Source organism: Mauremys mutica, chromosome 20 (genome assembly GCF_020497125.1).
Source record: "Mauremys mutica isolate MM-2020 ecotype Southern chromosome 20, ASM2049712v1, whole genome shotgun sequence".
NCBI classification, from domain to species: Eukaryota; Metazoa; Chordata; order Testudines; family Geoemydidae; genus Mauremys; species Mauremys mutica.
In genome coordinates, this window is record NC_059091.1 from 16,380,474 (window position 1) to 16,397,313 (window position 16,840).

The window sequence follows — 16,840 nt, forward strand, 5'->3', positions numbered from 1 at the left end:
CTTTCAACTACCTGAAAGGGGGTTCCAAAGAGGATGGAGCTAGACTGTTCTCAGTGGTAGAAGATGACAGAACAAGGAGTAATGGTCTCAAGTTGCAGAGGGGGAGGTTTAGGTTGGACATTAGGAAAAACTTTTTCACTAGTAGGGTGGTGAAGAACTGGAATGGGTTACCTAGGGAGGTAGTGGAATCTCCTTCCTTAGAGGTTTTTAAGGTCAGGCTTGACAAAGCCCTGGCTGGGATGATTTAGTTGGGTTTGGTCCTGCTTTGAGCAGGGGGTTGGACTAGATGACCTCCTGAGGTCCCTTCCAACCCTGAGATTCTATGATTCTATGACTCTGCGATAGAGAAGGAACTGAGGAGGAAATCACTTTACATACCGGCTTGCCTCATGGCAGGTGGGAGTCATGCATGTGCCAGCGGGACAGACTGCTATTGAAATTCTCCAATCAGCAGCACAAGTCTTCACACACAGCTCTAGTGGAGCACCCATAGGGGAACACATCTCGAAGAACCATTGTTATTGCACAAGGTGAGTAATTTCTTGTACATAGCTCATAATGACCAAGTTCAGAACATGACAAGCATTCATAAAAGACCTTATGTGATGTATTTTTATACACAATAATATTGTATACAACCAGTTGCTTCAATTACTTATTTCTTCGGATTTAGAGCCTCTGTTCTTCTTTTGGGGCGTCTGGATCCTGATTGTCACAACCGGCCAACCTGAAGATATGAGTAGGTGAATGCTTTTTCAGCTCTGTTTTTTCTTCCACATTAAACAAGAGTCACTAGGCTTTGAATACTGCAGGGCAATATTTTATTTATCTTCAGATGTTCTTTCTTGCTGTTATCTCTAAAAGGAGGGGTCTGTTTAGTTGGGCTGAGGGTGCTGTTTCGTTGAACATGTATATTTGTAGAACAGGTTAGTAGTTGCTTGGTTTCAGGAGCTCTGGCTTTTCACACTGCAGTGTCTAGATCTCTCACTTGGCCACCTTCGTTAACACTGATGACTGCACAAGATCACATGGAGCAAAGTTAGTCACAGTGGAAAATATGTGCATATCTAATGCAGTAGCATCTTTTTCATGTCCACTTCTCTCCATATCCTTGCCCCCTGTAAGAATACATTATTTGCTACTGCATGTAACTGAAGTACACTTGTCTTTTAAACGTGGCATAAAATCATAGAAATGTAGGGTAGGAAGGCACCTCAAAAACTTATCTAGTCCATTTCCCCCACCCCCAACCTAAAACAGATTAAGTATCCCTTATCCATCCCAGACAGATGTTTTGTCTAACATGTTTTTTAAAAAACAAAGATGGGATTCCCCCAGTGTCCAAAGGTAACCAGTTCCAATACTTAACTATGCTAACAGCTGGAAGTTCTTCCTAATATCTAACCTAAATCTCCCTTGTTGCAAACTAAGCCGATTACTTCTTGACATAACCTAATTGGACATGGACAACAATTGATCATCGTCCTCTTTCTACCAGCCCTTAACATAGTTGAAGGTTATCTGGTGTGTCGTGTCATCCCCCCTTCCCCGTGCATTGTCTCGTCTCAAGACTAAACATGCCCAGTTTTTTAACCCTTCCTCATAAATGGTTTAGAAAACTTGACCTATCACTTTTTTGGTTGCTCTCCTTGATTCTCTCCAGTTTGTCCACATCTTTCTTAAAGTGTGGTGCCCATAACCCTGTGATCCTTTTCTGCAATACTGTTGCCTAGACACTTATTCCCCATTTTGTATTTGTGCATTTGATTTTTTCCTTCCGAAGTGTAGTACTTTACATTTGTCTTTATTGCATTTAATTTTACTGATTTCAGACCAGTTCTCCAATTTATCAAGATCATTTTCAATTCTAATCCCGGCCTCCAAAGTGCTTGCAATCCTTCCCAGCATGAGTTCCGCAAATTTCATAACTGTATTCTCCACTCCATCATCCAAGTCTTCAATAAAAAAACTTGGATAGTACCAGATTCAGAATAGACCCATGTGGGACCTACTAGATACACCTTCCCAGTTTGACAGTGTAGAGTTGACTCATTGAGTATGGTTTTTCAGCCAGTTCTGCTCCCATGTTACCATAATTTAATCTAGACCATATTTGCCTAGTTTTCTTATGAGAATGTGATACCTTTCTCTGCTAGATCAAAGAGCCCATTATTAGATAATTGTATCCCATGTAGGTAATTGCAGCCTGTAATCAAGTCTCTCTTTAACCTTTTCTTTGTCAAGCTAAATAAGGTAATGTGGGACCATGTCAAAAGCCTTACTAAAGTCAAGATATATCATGTCTGTTGTTTCCCTTCTATCCAGTAGGCAAGTTACCCTGTCAAAGAAGGAAATCAAATTGGTTGGTAATGGTTCTTATTTTATCCAGGTGCTTATAAATTGATTCTGTAATAATTTGCTCTAGTATTTTTTCAGGTGTAGAAGTTAGGCTGGCTGATCTATAATTTCTCAAGTCTGTCTTCCCCCTTTTAAAAGACAGGTGCTACATTTGTTCTTTAGTCCTCTGGACCCTCATCTGTGCTCCATCAGTTCTAGAAAATAATTGCTAATGGTTCAGTGACTCCTTCATCTAATTTCTTAAGTACCCTAGGATGAATTTCATCAGGCCCTGCCAGCTTGAATACGTCTAACTTCTGTAAATATTCTTTAACCTGTTCTTTCTAGATTCTGGTCTATGTCTCTTCCCCTTCGTAGTTAATATTAGTTGTGCAGAATGAGAGTCTTCTCTTCATTTAGGTGACAACTATTAGGGCTTGGTGCTCAGTCCTCAGTTGTTCCTAAATTCTGCACTAGTCATACATGCCCACCATGCTTTTACTTGGGGCATCAATTCAAGGAAACACCCCTATTTAGATCCCCATTAGCAAATTAATCTGTAAACTGTTCTTAAAATGCATCCGACGAAGTGGGTATTCACCACGAAAGCTCATGCTCCAAAACATCTGTTAGTCTATAAGGTGCCACAGGACTCTTTGCTGCTTTTACAGATCCAGATTAACACGGCTACCTCTCTGATACTTGTTCTTAAAATGAGACCCTTCTACCTGCTCCTGGGGTACTTCATGTTATAAAGCCAGAAGGGACCATTGTGATCATCTAATCCGACCTGCATAACACAGGCTGTAGCACTTCCTTGAATTAATTTCTGTTTGAACTAGGGCTATACTTAGCAAGCAGTCTGTTTAAAACTTATTTAGTTTAAATTAATCTAATCCTGCATTGCGAGTTCTTGATGGAACTGAGGAATGCTTCTCTGGCTGCCTGGACACCATCAATGCTGAGGAACAGGTTCCCTGGTGCTCCTGGTTGAATTACTTGATTTATTGACCTGACAAAAGGTCATCTGACTTACCTAAAGAGCAGACTTTACCTAGGCAGAAGTAGGGTTGCTTTGGCTCACAGGATGACTCTCTCTCTCTCTCTCTCTATGTTATGTGAATGGCTTGACTAAATCCATAAACTGCCAAAGCATTTGTACTGGTGCATAGAAGTCCAAAACTCTCAGCCTGTTGCCTGTACAGAGCAAATGTTAGTTCCTGATTACTTTGTAGTTGTATTCATAATAGCAGTTCTCTGCCCTCATAGGAATGCTTTCTCCAGACATGTGGAATGCATTCAACTCTGCGGAGGGGAGTTAGCTCAGTGGTACAGTCAGTCTCATTTTCTACTCCTCCTACCTTTATTCCTTAAAATTCCCACAGCTCCCTCTTTTCCAAAGGGCCAGGCAGGCTGCATTCCTTTCCCTACATTATTTTAATTGCTTTCAAGCACCCATCTATTGCAGTTTGTGTACGTGAAGGTTTCAAAGGCTTCAACTCTGACCAATCATTGCCGATCATTACAGAATCAGATACTTCAGGTATGTGTAACGGTCCGACACTTTCTGCAGCTGCTTTCTTCCCCCAGAGCTTTTACAAAACTAACAAGCTGGTATACACACAGGGACCAATGCAGCCATCCCTGGAGTAGAGCAGAGAAGCTATTGTACATCATACACAAGTTCAAGAGAGGAAATGAAGATGACTACTTTTACTGTCAGAATGAATCTCAAAATGTAACTGTTAATAATCTTCATCATAGTGACTCTCCTGATCAATCATCAGTGAACTGAAAGAAAGCATAAAGTCATTGCTGGTAAAGTTTGCATGTGCCAAACTGGTGAATTAGGTGAATAAAAATGTCATTAATACAGAGTGGGTAAGCTTGTGTACAAACAGTATACATTTAAATATATCTACATGCATTGTCATACATCTAGGAACAAAAACTAGGTCATTTTTATGGGATGGGGAACTGTATACTGGAAAGCAGTGACTCTGAAACAGACCTAGAGGTTGTGGTGGAAACCAACTGACCATGATAGAATTCAAGATCCTATGGAAAGGAGGACAGCAAAACAAGGATATTAGACTTCAGAAAGGCAGATTTCAACTGACTCAGAGAAACAGTAGACAAGGTCCCAGGGAAAGACTAATTAGGAAGAAAAGGAGTTGAAGGGGACTGGCTGTTCTTAAAAGATATAATACTAGAGACTCAACATCAAGTTATTCGCCGCAGAGAAAAGATAAGAGCCACTGGAGGTCAATGTGGCTGCACAAGGAACTTTTTATCTATCTAAAAACCAAAAGGGATACATATAGGAAATGGAAGGAGGGGCATTGTTAGAGGACCTTCCCTCAACCCTCCCACTTCCCTGGTTCTTGTCATGCAGACAGCAAGCAGCAAAAGACCAGAAGACTGAAGTGCAGACAATGTGATGTTTATTGGGGTTGGTTTCCAAGCAAGCATATTCCAAAGCCCTTCTCACCAGTCGGGCTTCTCTCTATACAATGATAGAGTCTGTTCCCCAGTGTTCCCTTCCCAGCTCTGATGCTGTAGAGTATTTGCTCCGTGTCCCTCTTCCCAGCTCTGACGTTGCAGAGCCTTGCCTGTTCCCTGTCCCCGCCCCCCTTAGCAAATGTGATTCCAATTTCCCTTCCTCCCACTTCCTGTTTGCCCCCAGTTTATATAGTAATATTCTCAGCTATACTTTAACCAATGATTTTACTGACATTTAACTAACCAATCCTAATATATTGTAACATATTTGTCTAACTAATTATATCCCACTACCCTAATTAATTTACACATAGCAATTACACCTGCGTGGGAGCTAGAGGTGGGACATGCTGCTGCTTCTGGGAGTTGTTCAAGGTAAGCACTGCCTGGAACCTGCACCCCTGAGCCTCCCCCCATGCCCCAACCCCCTGGCCCAGTCCTGATCCTCTTCCTTCCCTCCAAACTCCTAGATCCCAGCCCAGAGCCCTCTCCTACACCCCAAACCCCTTCTCCTCAGCCAGAGCCCTCACCTCCCTGGTGCCTCAACCCCCTGCCCTAGCCCTGATCCCCCTCCAAACCCCTGGGACCCAGCCCAGAGCACCTGCCTACATCCCAAACTCCTCATCCCAAGCCTCACCCCCCCAGCCTACACCCTCAGCCGGAGCCCTCACATAACACTCACACCCCAACCACCCCTGCCCCATCCTGGAGCCCCCTCCTGCACCCTGAACTCATTTCTGGCCCCACCCTGCAGCCTTCACCCCCCCCCCCCCACACCCCAACCCCAATTTTGTGAGCATTCATGGCCTGTCATACAATTTCTACACCCAGATAGGGCCCTTGGGCCCAAAAGTTTGCCTACCCCTGGAATAGTGCAAGCATGTAAGGTCAAAATCAGGAAAGCCAAGGCAAAGAATGAGTTACAGCTGGTAAGAAATGTTAGAAATAACATGAAGGGGTTCTTCAAATATAACAGACAAAAATGAAAGATCAAGGATGCTGTGAGTCTGCTGCTTCATGGAGAAGGTGATCTGGTAACTGAAGACAAAAGGAAGGCAGAACTGTTCAATGCCTACTTTGCTTCAGTCTGCTCACAAAATATAACGTTACTGAATGACTAGTGAAGTTACCGTAGACAATAAAGGGGAAGATATCATAGAATATCAGGGTTGGAAGCACCCCACTCCTGGGCTGTTCACGCACAGCCTCTGGTATGTAAACTGCTCCCAGGTACTTCCAATGGAATAACACTAGCCAATATCTCTGGTCCCAGATGCAACCCTAGGAACCACCGACTTGCAGTGTCCAGTTATGCCTATGCTTATATAAGTTTGTCAATTTAACAAAGAAATTGATATGTTATCCCAAGTGGAGTCTGACATGCTTCAAAGCAAACACCCTGCTTTATTTATTAACTATAGATTTTAAGTGATTATAAGTCAAAGAATAACAAGTCCGATTTGGTCAAATGAAATAAAAGCAAAGCACATTCTAAGCTGCTCTTAACACTTTGTGTCCTTACAAACTTAAATGCTTATCACCACAGGCTGGCTGGTTGCCCTTCAACCAGGCTCTCCCCTTTGTTCAGCACTTCAGTCGCTTGGGCCTGGTCTACACTGGGGGGGGGTTCGAACTAAGGTATGCAAGTTCAGCTACGCGAATAGCGTAGCTGAACTCGAAGTACCTTAGTTCGAAGTACTTACCCGTCCTCACGGCGCGAGATCGAAGTCCGCGGCTCCCCCATTGACTCCGCCACCCCCGTTCGCGGTGGTGGAGTTCCGGAGTCGACGGGAGCGCGTTTGGAGTTCGATATATCATGTCTAGATGAGACGCGATATATCGAACTCCGAAAAGTCGATCGCTACCCGCCGACCCGGGCGGGTAGTATGGACGTACCCTTGGTGTGGTGTCTGTAGATGTAGGTTGAAGAGAGGAAGAACAGGCAAATGTGTCTCTCCCTTTTATCATGTCCTTTCTTCCCTCTTGGCTTTGCCCCCCACCCCTTCAGAGTCAGGTGAGCATTACCTCATCGCAGTCCCAAACAGACCAAAGGAAGGGGGGTGACTCACTCAAGAGTCCAACAGATCCTTTGTTGTTGCCTAGGCCAGTGTCCTTTGTTCCTGTGAGGCTGGGCTGGGTTTGTCCCATACTGCTCTGGAGAGTTTTTGCCTGGGCTTGCTTTAAGCCATGAGGATACATTTTCAGCCTCATAACTATACATTAAATTACAACCTATAACAAACATTACTATAACAACAATGCTCAGTACATCATGAGCCTTCCAAAGACATCTGACATGACAAACTTTGCATTAGATACCACACAATCATATTATAAGGATGAACATGGAGGTGTAGGGTGTTCCCATGAGGTACAGAATGTCCGAGGTCTCAAGTCGGGGTTCCACAGTGATCTGGTGGTGGTCAACATCTTTATTAATCATCTGGGTGGAGGAATAGAGAGCATACTGATCAAGTTTGCAGATGACACAAAGCTGAGGGTAGGGCATGCCAATACTTTGGAGGAGAAAGCTAAAATTCAGAGGGATCTTGATAAATTGAAGAATGGGGCTATAGACACCAAAATGAAATTCATCAAAAACAAATGTAAAGTGCTACACTTAAGGAAGAAAAACCAAACACACAAATACAGAATGAGGAAAACTGGTTTGGCAGCCGCACTGCTGAGAAGGATCTGGGAGTTGTGGTGGCTCAAAACCTCAACATGAGTGAGCAATGCACTGCTGTTGCAACAAAAGCAAATGCAGTTTTTCGTTGCATTAACAGAGATATAGCATGCAATTCACGGGAGGTGATAGTACTGCTCTACTCGGCTCTGGTTAGGCCTCAGCTGGCGTACTGTGTCCAATTTTGCAGAGGGCACACTTAAGTACCCACCTGCCCAGGGCATGGTAACATGCAGGAATGTAACTTAGCAGAAACACAGTATTTGCATTTCACATGCCATGTTTTATTTGGGTCTGAGCAGAGCCTGGTAGACTCCATTCCTCCCGCCTGCACTACTATGGCATGGGCATTGCAAGGAGCATGCAACTGCTTAGTATTGTATGTAAGCACTCCAGGCCACACATGGCTCTAGCAAGCCTGCTGGGAGAGCATTGGGGACCGATTTCAAGCTGTGGATCACAAGACTGACCGTGGCTCCCTTTCCTCAACCAAGGAGAAGAAGGGCCTAAAGCCCCATTCCCTGATCAGGAAGTAGTAGGGGTTAGATTCACGTTTCTGGGGATAGTGCTAACCCCCTCAGAGGGGGCATGCAGGGATTAGCATTCATCTACACACACAATTTTTGAAGCAGTTTGACTCAGATGAGTTTTGATGAGGATGTACTTATTGTGGTAAAATCCACTGGGCAGACATTTAAAATATTTTACAACTGATTTATCTCAATTCAGCTATTGTTGGTGTTACCATAGTGCCCAGAGCCCCAGGACCGCACTGTGCTAAGTGTTGTACAAACACAGAAAAAGACATTCCCTGCCTCCAGAGTTTGCAATCTATGTACAAGACAAGAGACAATAGATGGAGACAGACAGCTGGATACAAATAAAGGTTGGCATGACCAGCAGTGGTCTCAACACACCAGCAGCGTAACCGTTGTCAAGCTTTTTGTAGTCATCACCGCAAAGGAGAGGTTTAAGGAGGGATTTGAAGGAGGACACTGAGGTGGCCTTGGGGATGTTTATGGGGAGCACCTCTCAGGAGTGAGGGGCAGCAGGGGAGAAAGCATGAAGGCACTTGTTTGACAATGTAATAAGTGGGTGATGGAGGCTGCATTATGAGCTGATCAGAGGCATGAGCACTGACACCTTGCTAGCAAATGAGAGATGTTAGCAAGGGCGGGGCTTGACTGCACAGGACCTGTAATGTGAAGAGTAGACAAACAGCTTATGTTTGATGTAATAGAGAAAGGGGAGCCGATGGAGGGCTGCAGAGATGGGGGTGACATGGTCAAAGTGACAGGCTGGGAAAATCATCTTTATGGCATTGAGAATGGAATATGAGCAGGGAAAGCCTGCATTTGTCAAGGCCAGAGAGAGGGGTGTTGCAGTAATTAAGATGCAAGATGCTAGGTGCTTGCATGGGTTTTAGGGATGGGGATGGATAGGAAAGGCCGAAGCTTTGATATGTTCTGCAGAAAGATTGTGCAAGACTTAGGCCTAGTCTACACTACAGCGTAAGGTCAATGTAAGATGCTTTATGGCGACCTAACTCTGTAAGCATCTACACTATAATGTTTCTCCTGCCAATGTAGGTCACCCACTACACTGACCTAACAACTCAACCTCCACGCGAGGCCTAGTGCTTAAGTCAAAGTAGTTGGGTCGATGCAGAGTCGGCATTGTGATGACTGTTCCAGCTGTCAACCCTGGCAACCAACAGATGGAGCCCTGCAACCCAGGGCAGACAGCCAGAGTCCCTCCTCCTTGGGAGCCCCAGGCAGTGCAGCGCTGGCTGTCAACCCTGTGTGGTGGGGCTCCAAGCTGTCAGTGCCCCACAATTCAGGTTACCAACTTTCTGATTGCAGAAAATTGAACACCCTCTTCCCCATCCCTTCTCTGAGGCCCTGCCCCCTGCTCACTCCATCCTCCCTCCCTCCCTCCCTCCCTCTCCCCCACCCTTGCTCACTCGCTCATTTTCACTGGGCAGGGGTTGGGGACCAGGAGGGGGTGCAGAGCTGGGGCTGAGGGGTTTGGAGTGAGGGAGGGGGCTCCAGGCTGAGGCAGGGCATTAGGGTGCAGGTGGGAGTGCAGGCTCTGGGAGGGAGTTTGAGTGCAGGAGGGGGCTCAGGGCTAGGGCCTGGGGTTGAGGTGTGGGGGTGCAAACAGCTGGTATGTCCCTGTGGCTCCCAGGTGGAGATGTGGCCAGGCAGCTCTGCATGCTGCCCCCACCCATAGGCATCACCCCCGCAGCTCCCAGTGGACACAGTTCCCGGCCAATGGGAGCTATGGAGCTGTTGCTTAGGGTGGGGGTAGCATGCAGAGCCTCCCTGTCCGCCTGTGCACCTGGGGCCCGCAGGAACATACCGGACACTTCAGGAAGCCACACGGAGCCAGGCAGGGAAACTGCCAGCCCCACTTCATCACCGACCTGTCAATGGTGGTTGACCACTGGTGGGGAGATGGGGGAGTTCAGGGAAATTCCTGAGGGGGCAGATTACCCCCATCACATGGGGCTTTAAGTAAAAACATCAACTCTCACAAGACTTGTGATAAAACACAAAGAGTTGGCAACACTTTGTGCTAATTTCCTTATTAAATTAGTCTTTAGGGCCCCAATTCTGAAAATACTTAAAACAAGGAGTAGCTTTGCTCATGTGAGTAATCCAATTGAGTTATCTGGAACTAATCCCACAATTACTCTCTTACAGAAGTGTTTCTAGGATCAAACCCATACAGTGAAACCCACCTCTGTGCAGAACAGGCAGCACAAGGCTGAGGCCTCAGTTCTCTCCCTCTAGGCCTAGGCACTTCACCACTGGGCTCAAGCAGGAGTTAAGTGGTACCTAGATCTGGTGCTAGCCCCTCTGCATAGGGGAAGAATTTCACCCTTTATATTCCTGGGTTCCAATCAGCCCTGCTCTCTGAGGCCTTTGGGGCTGCAGTATGTGGTTTAGGCACAAGTCCTTGGACAGCTGGTAAAATCCAGTGGCAGGTCCTTGGGGTGGTAACTGGTCACATCAGGAAGGTGAGGGCCTACTGGCCCAGTTATTATTAGTGTCAGTTGACCTAGGCATATGGCTGTAGTTTTTTTGCCCATGCACTTGCAGGTCATAACAGGTCCCTTTTTATACACTGTTATATAACAGCTTTCATAGAATATCAGGGTTGGAAGGGACCTCAGGAGGTCATCTAGTCCAACCCCCTGCTCAAAGCAGGACCCATCCCCTGACAGATTTTTGCACCATATCCCTAAATGGCCCCCTCAAGGATTGAACTCTCAACCCTGGGTTTCGCAGGCCAATGCTCAACCCACTGAGCTATCCCTCCCCTTTTGAGGAAAGGTTGTTTCGCCATGACTGCTGGAGCAGACATTCAGGACAAAAGGCGCATCGGAGCTAGGACTATTCCCTTGAGTGGCATTTACTATCTCTGAGCCAGCTCTGGACTGGGTAGCTCTGTAATGTCAATGGCACATATTTGATCATTATCCTATGAAGATCTGCTCCACATCTATGCATTATGGTCCCACACAATAAACTGTGTGTATATAAGCACAACAGTTAGGGTTGCTAAAGTGAAAACAATGGAGTCACCTGTTCCATCACCACTAGTAACCCCTAGAGTTTAAAAAAAAAATCATGAGTCAGACCCCCACCAAAATCCTGAGACTGGCTTCAGAATAATGAGCTCTTTCAAAAAATAATAGAGTTTTGAGCCTTTAGGGTGCACGTGGGTCACGTTTTCAGGCTACTCTCTGCAGCCACAATAGCTTAGAAAATTACTTTAAAAATAAAAGCAGAGATTCTCATTAAATCAACTGATTCCAGGAGGTAGGGTTTGAAGAAAAACACCAAATAGAACAAAACTCATGATGATATTGTGAGAGTTGGCAACACTGTAAAACTAAAGAAAATGAGAAAATCATAAATCATAGACTGTGCACATAATAAGAATAACAAGTTTCTATTTAACTCTAAATAAGGCAGATTTCAGCCCAGTACAACAGTATCCTTCGTTCTGATCCATTACTTGTGTTTTTTTTTTTAAATGTATAATTTTTCTTATTCTGATTTCAGGATCTAATTATTTTATGATAAAAGATACAGCTAATAAATGTCAAAGGACAAGGTCTAATAAAGAATATTGTATCATAACAGATAAAAGAGGAAATGATCACAGAACTAAAAATTAATGGTACCTTAGGTACAAGCAATCATAACTTCACCATATTTATAATGTGCTGTGATGCTATCTCACAGGTTGCCAGCAGGTTAATTCACTTCCATGCTCATAGAAATTAAAGGAATGTTAAAAGATCATGGTGTGTTCAAACAAATTCACTTGTAAAATGTAACTGTATTGTTAAGATGGACTATATGCTGTTGTTTATTTGCTATTATGCATACCCTGCAATAAGTAACCTTACATCAAAAGGTGTGTTAGTACAAGGATAAGAATTTACTTAGGCCTGGTCTACACTACGGCATTAGGTCGATTTAAAAATTAATGCATCCACACAACAAGCCCCGTTCGGTTGACCGAAAGGGCTCTTAAAATCGACTTCTGTACTCCTCCCCGGAGAGGGGAGTAGCACTAAAAATAGTAATAACCTCATTTAAAGAGGAAATGAAGGCAGCTATAAAAAATAAAATATAACAAATGGAAGAAAGAGGAAGGTGACTAATGAATATAAATCAGAAGCTAGGAACTGTGGGAAATGGATAAAGGAAGCAAGGGCCACAGAAATCTATGTCCAGCAGAGTTAAGGAAAACAACAAGGAGGTTTTAAAATATATTACAAACAAAAGAATCCTGACATTGGTATTGGTCTATCATTAGATGGAAAAGTAGAATTATCAATAAAATAATACAGAAGAGGCAGAGATGTTCACTCAATATTTCTGTTCTAGATTAAGGAAAAAAAAACCCAGATGTCGTCATCTCAGTCTTTCCATTCCACTAGTGTCTCTGGAGGATGTTAAACAGAAACTACAAAAGTCAGCCATTTTTAAATCAGAGGGGTCCAGATAACTTGCATCCAAGAGGTTTAAAAGAGCTGGCTGAGGAGCTCACTGGGGAAGTTGATTTTCAATAAGTCTTGGAGCACTGGGGAAGTTCCGGAAGAATGGAGGAAACTTTATGTTGTGCCAATTTTTAGAAAGGGTAAATGGGATGAACTGGGTAATTATAGGCCTGTCAGCCTGACATCTCTGGCCTGTGTTATCCAGGTCAGACTAGATGATCACAATGGTTCCTTCTGGCCTTGGAATTGATGAAATTAGCTCAACAGGACATATTCATATTTAATCAGAGGCAACAATGTTTGCAAGGCATATGTAACAGCTGTCGCTTGAGAATAATACTGTATAATTAGTTTAGCACGAAAAGTTAAACTATTGGTTTATGGTAAAGTGATGTATGTATAAGGACGTGCACTGAAGCTGGTCAGATTGGAGTTACTAACAGATATAGAAATACAAACCTTTTTTTGAAGGGTTTTAAGATTAGTGATTAAAAATAGTGTTTGTTTGGCATAAGTAGTGAGGCCCTGCTTTATTCAAGGTTACACTGAGCCATCAAGCTGCAGTTACCCTGAAAGGAAGCCTGGGCAGGAATATGCCTCATAGCACAGTTCTTCCTCAGCTCCTTCTCTTTTGGGAGAAGATGGAGAAGTAAACAACTTTGCTCCTTTTGGTCCAGCATAATCTGTGCACCTAATTAGCTATTCCAGGTGGGGAGGGAGGTAGCAACAGCTCCTCCCACTTCCATTCCTCTCCCCACCCCCTCACAGTGGCCATATTGTAATCCGTGGTGTTGCCCCAGACATACCAGATCCTCCCCAGTTCCTCTGTCCTGCAGATCCCTGAGCAGACAACAGGATAGTTCACATAAGAATCTCAGGACACTACCCCTGTGACGGGTTCCCCCCAGGGAACTGGGATACCTCTGGGCCTCCCTGAACCACCAGCGCAGGCTCCCTTTTACACTGTACTGCTGTGACAAGCTGCAAAGCCCTCTCTAGTCTGCACTTTCACCAGCATACATGCAGGTAGGGACAAACCCAACTCTGGTTACATGCAGGCAGGCTCTTTAACCAGTCCCTGCATGGGAAGGCTTCAGCTAGGGCACCTCCCAGTTCCTAAGGCACACCTCCTCTCTGGAGTATACACCCAAAATTATACCGTCTTGCGCTGCACAGGGAACTGTACAGCGTAAGCTCATCAAATTCACCCCCTCCCTCAATGTGGAAAGGAATATGCAACAGCTTTCTCCCCCCCCCCCCCCCCCGAGTTTTGATTCCCACACACTGGTTTTAGATAAAGCAGATTACCTAGCAAATAAACAAAAAAACACAAACTGAGCTTAATATACTACATAGATTGGATATGACTAGCAGATCCTCACCCTAAGTGATGATACAAGCAGGCTGCAGCTTTTTAAGGGGCAAACTGCACTTGCTTACAGCTTGGAATCCCCAGGTGTTCCATTCACAGGCTAGAAATCCCTTTAGCCTGGGTCCAGCACTTCCCCCAGTTCAGTCTTTGTTCCTCAGGTGTTTCCAGGAATCTTCTTGGGGGGGGGGGGGGAAGTCAGGAAAGAACCAAGATGATGTCACTCCCCTGCCTTATATAGCTTTTGCATATGGTGGAAATCCTTTGTTTCAAAGCTTGGTTCCCACACTAGTCATTGGAAAAATACTGACATCCCAAGATGGAGTCCACCTCATCACATGTCCCTGTAGAGTCACAGCAGCCATTCCCCACTGGCTGTTTGGAGCATTCACGGGAAGGCTCCCCATGTGGGAGATAAGCTTCTCCTAAGGCCTATCGTTTCTTCCTAATGGCTCATTAACCTGAATGGGCCCTTCCCAGCCAGCCATCTAGACTGAGAGCATTTTGTGTAGTAGGCGTTGCCCAGGAATAGCGACATGTGAAATAGATACATAGCCAATATTCATAACTTCAGATACAAAAATGATACATGCATACAAATAGGATAATCATATTCAGCAAACCAAAACCTTTCCAATGACACCTCACATGCCTTATCTTGCATAAAATACATCATCATTATGATATAATTATATTATACTAATATCACTATCAAGAATATGGGGTGCAGTGTCACAACCCTCACTACCAAGCAGGAGCCAGCCTTGCATAAGCACAGCCTCCACCTGGGGAGTCACAGGAGATTCCAGTTCAACCTCCTTTGCATTCCTACTCCTTATCGCCTGATGAGGCGGTGGTCTGGGGCATCCCCACCTCTTCAGGAGTTCCTAAAGAGGTTGCTTCCTCTCTGGAAATCTAGGTTGAAGTAGTGCAAGAGAATTCCCATAGGCTAGTGGATATACTGGGGTCAACACGCCCTTCTCACGTGGCTCTACTCATAAATGAAGCCCTATTAAAGCCCATAAGATTACTCTGGCAAACACCATAATCTCTGCTGTAAGGAACTGCCTCAGATTTCTGGGACACATGACCTCCTACACATGTCATCTGGCATGCCAAACTTCATTTCAGAAAGTTGTAGGGCTGGTTAAAGTAAGTGTACTCCCTGGCTCATCACCCATTGGACATGCTCATTCCAATGTCTGGACAGGTTATATCCTCAAATGCCAAATCCTCTCTCTTCCTGGGATTTGATTTGAGGGCTCCGCTCTTTGAATCGCTGGCTACCTGATCTTTACTTCATCTATACATGAAAGTAGCATTTTTGTACTACCGCTGTGAGAAGAGTGGGGAAAAATACAAGTATTGGTACCCTTCTTACACAGTCTTTTCTAAAGAGCAAAGTTTACTAACATCCTCAGCCAAAGTTTCTGACTAAAGCAATGTCTAAATTCCACCTCAATCAAGTGATAAGTTTACCAACTTTCTTTCCTAAGGTCTTATTCTCATAAAGGTGGAGAAAGCTCCCTACCTTGGATGTCAGAAAAGTATTAGCTTTTTACTTGGATAGAACCAGATTGTGTAGATTGTCATCTGAATTGTTCATAGCAGTTGCAGAAAGGATGAAGGGCCTTCCAGTTCTTCGAGTGCTTGCTCATATCGATTCCAATTAGGTGTGCGCGCGCCGCGTGCACGTTCATCGGAAGATTTTTACCCTACCAACACTCGGTGGGTTGGCTGGGTCGCCCCCTGGAGTGGCGCCGCTATAGCGCCGAATATATACCCCTGCTGACCCAACTGCCCTTCAGTTCCTTTTACCGCCCGTATCGGTCACTGGAACAGTGGAGCGCGGCTTAGCTGACCTCCACTTTCCTAGCTACTCGTAGTTCTCTCATTAATTCTTGTATATATAGTTCAGATTTATATAGTTGTAGTTAACTTTATTCGTTTATAGTATAGTTAGTGTATATAGTTCAGAGGGGTTCGGGGATTATCCTCGTCCCGGTGCCGGGGCCTATGCCCAGTTCACTGGGTTTCAAACCGTGCTCGGCCTGCCACAAGCCGATGCCGACAGAAGATCCCCTGACTCCTGTCTTAAGTGCCTCGGGGAATCTCACCTAACAGATAAGTGCCGCATTTGTAAGGCCTTTAAGCCGAGAACAAAAAGGAGCGGGACTTTCGTCTCAAGCAGCTCTTGATGGAGGCAGCTCTTACTCCTCCGCTCTCGGCACCGAGTGCTGGACAGTCTTCAAGAAGCGCTCCTTCGGCACCGGATCACGCCGGTGCCGGCACCGACGTCCGCTCAGCACCGATCCCTCTCCCTGACGGCGAAGAGGCACAAGACTCCTGCTGCGTCCGCGCCGCCTGCTCCGCAGCCCGAGCGCTCTACTAAGTCGGACCGCCCGGCACCGATACTTGCCGTGGCACTGACAACATCGGCACTGTCGATTCCGGCCACGCAAGAGCCTTCGAGTCCAGTGCTTGAATGCTCCCCAGTGCGAGCCGTGGTCGAGCTCACTATTCCCTCCACGCCGAAGACATTTTCCACGGGGAGGGAGTTGATTGCAATGACTGAGTCTGCACTACCTCAACCCCCGGCACCGCCGATGCGGGTTATACAGTCGATCGGCAAGCCTGCCTTGATCAGACCACCCTCCGTCGGCACTGCAGAGCGGCACCGTTCACGATCGCGGTCCCGCAGACGCTCTCGGTCCCGTCACCGATCCAGGTCCCGACGCCGCTCGCAGTCCCGGCACCATTCTCCATTTCGGCACCGGTCAGCGTCCCGTTCGCCGGCCCGGTACACTCGGCACCGCTCCAGCCACCATGACTCTCGTAGCCACTCCTGTCGTCGAGCCTCGAGATCTCGTTCGACCTCCCGGCACCGCCTCCAGTCGCAGGTCCCGATCTCGCTCCCAGTACCGGT

At 45.6% G+C, this 16,840-nt stretch overlaps 1 long non-coding RNA gene across 2 annotated transcripts in view; it reads right to left on the minus strand.

The window, feature by feature from the left end:
- Positions 1-258: 258 nt before the first annotated feature.
- LOC123353760 overlaps positions 259-16,840 on the minus strand; it is a 29,454-nt gene continuing 12,872 nt past the window's right edge. For both annotated transcript variants that reach the window (XR_006574571.1, XR_006574570.1), the window contains exons 2-3: positions 3,374-3,534; positions 259-1,118 (exon numbers count right to left, since the gene is read on the minus strand). This is a non-coding gene — a long non-coding RNA (uncharacterized LOC123353760). The remainder of the gene's footprint in view (positions 1,119-3,373; positions 3,535-16,840) is intronic.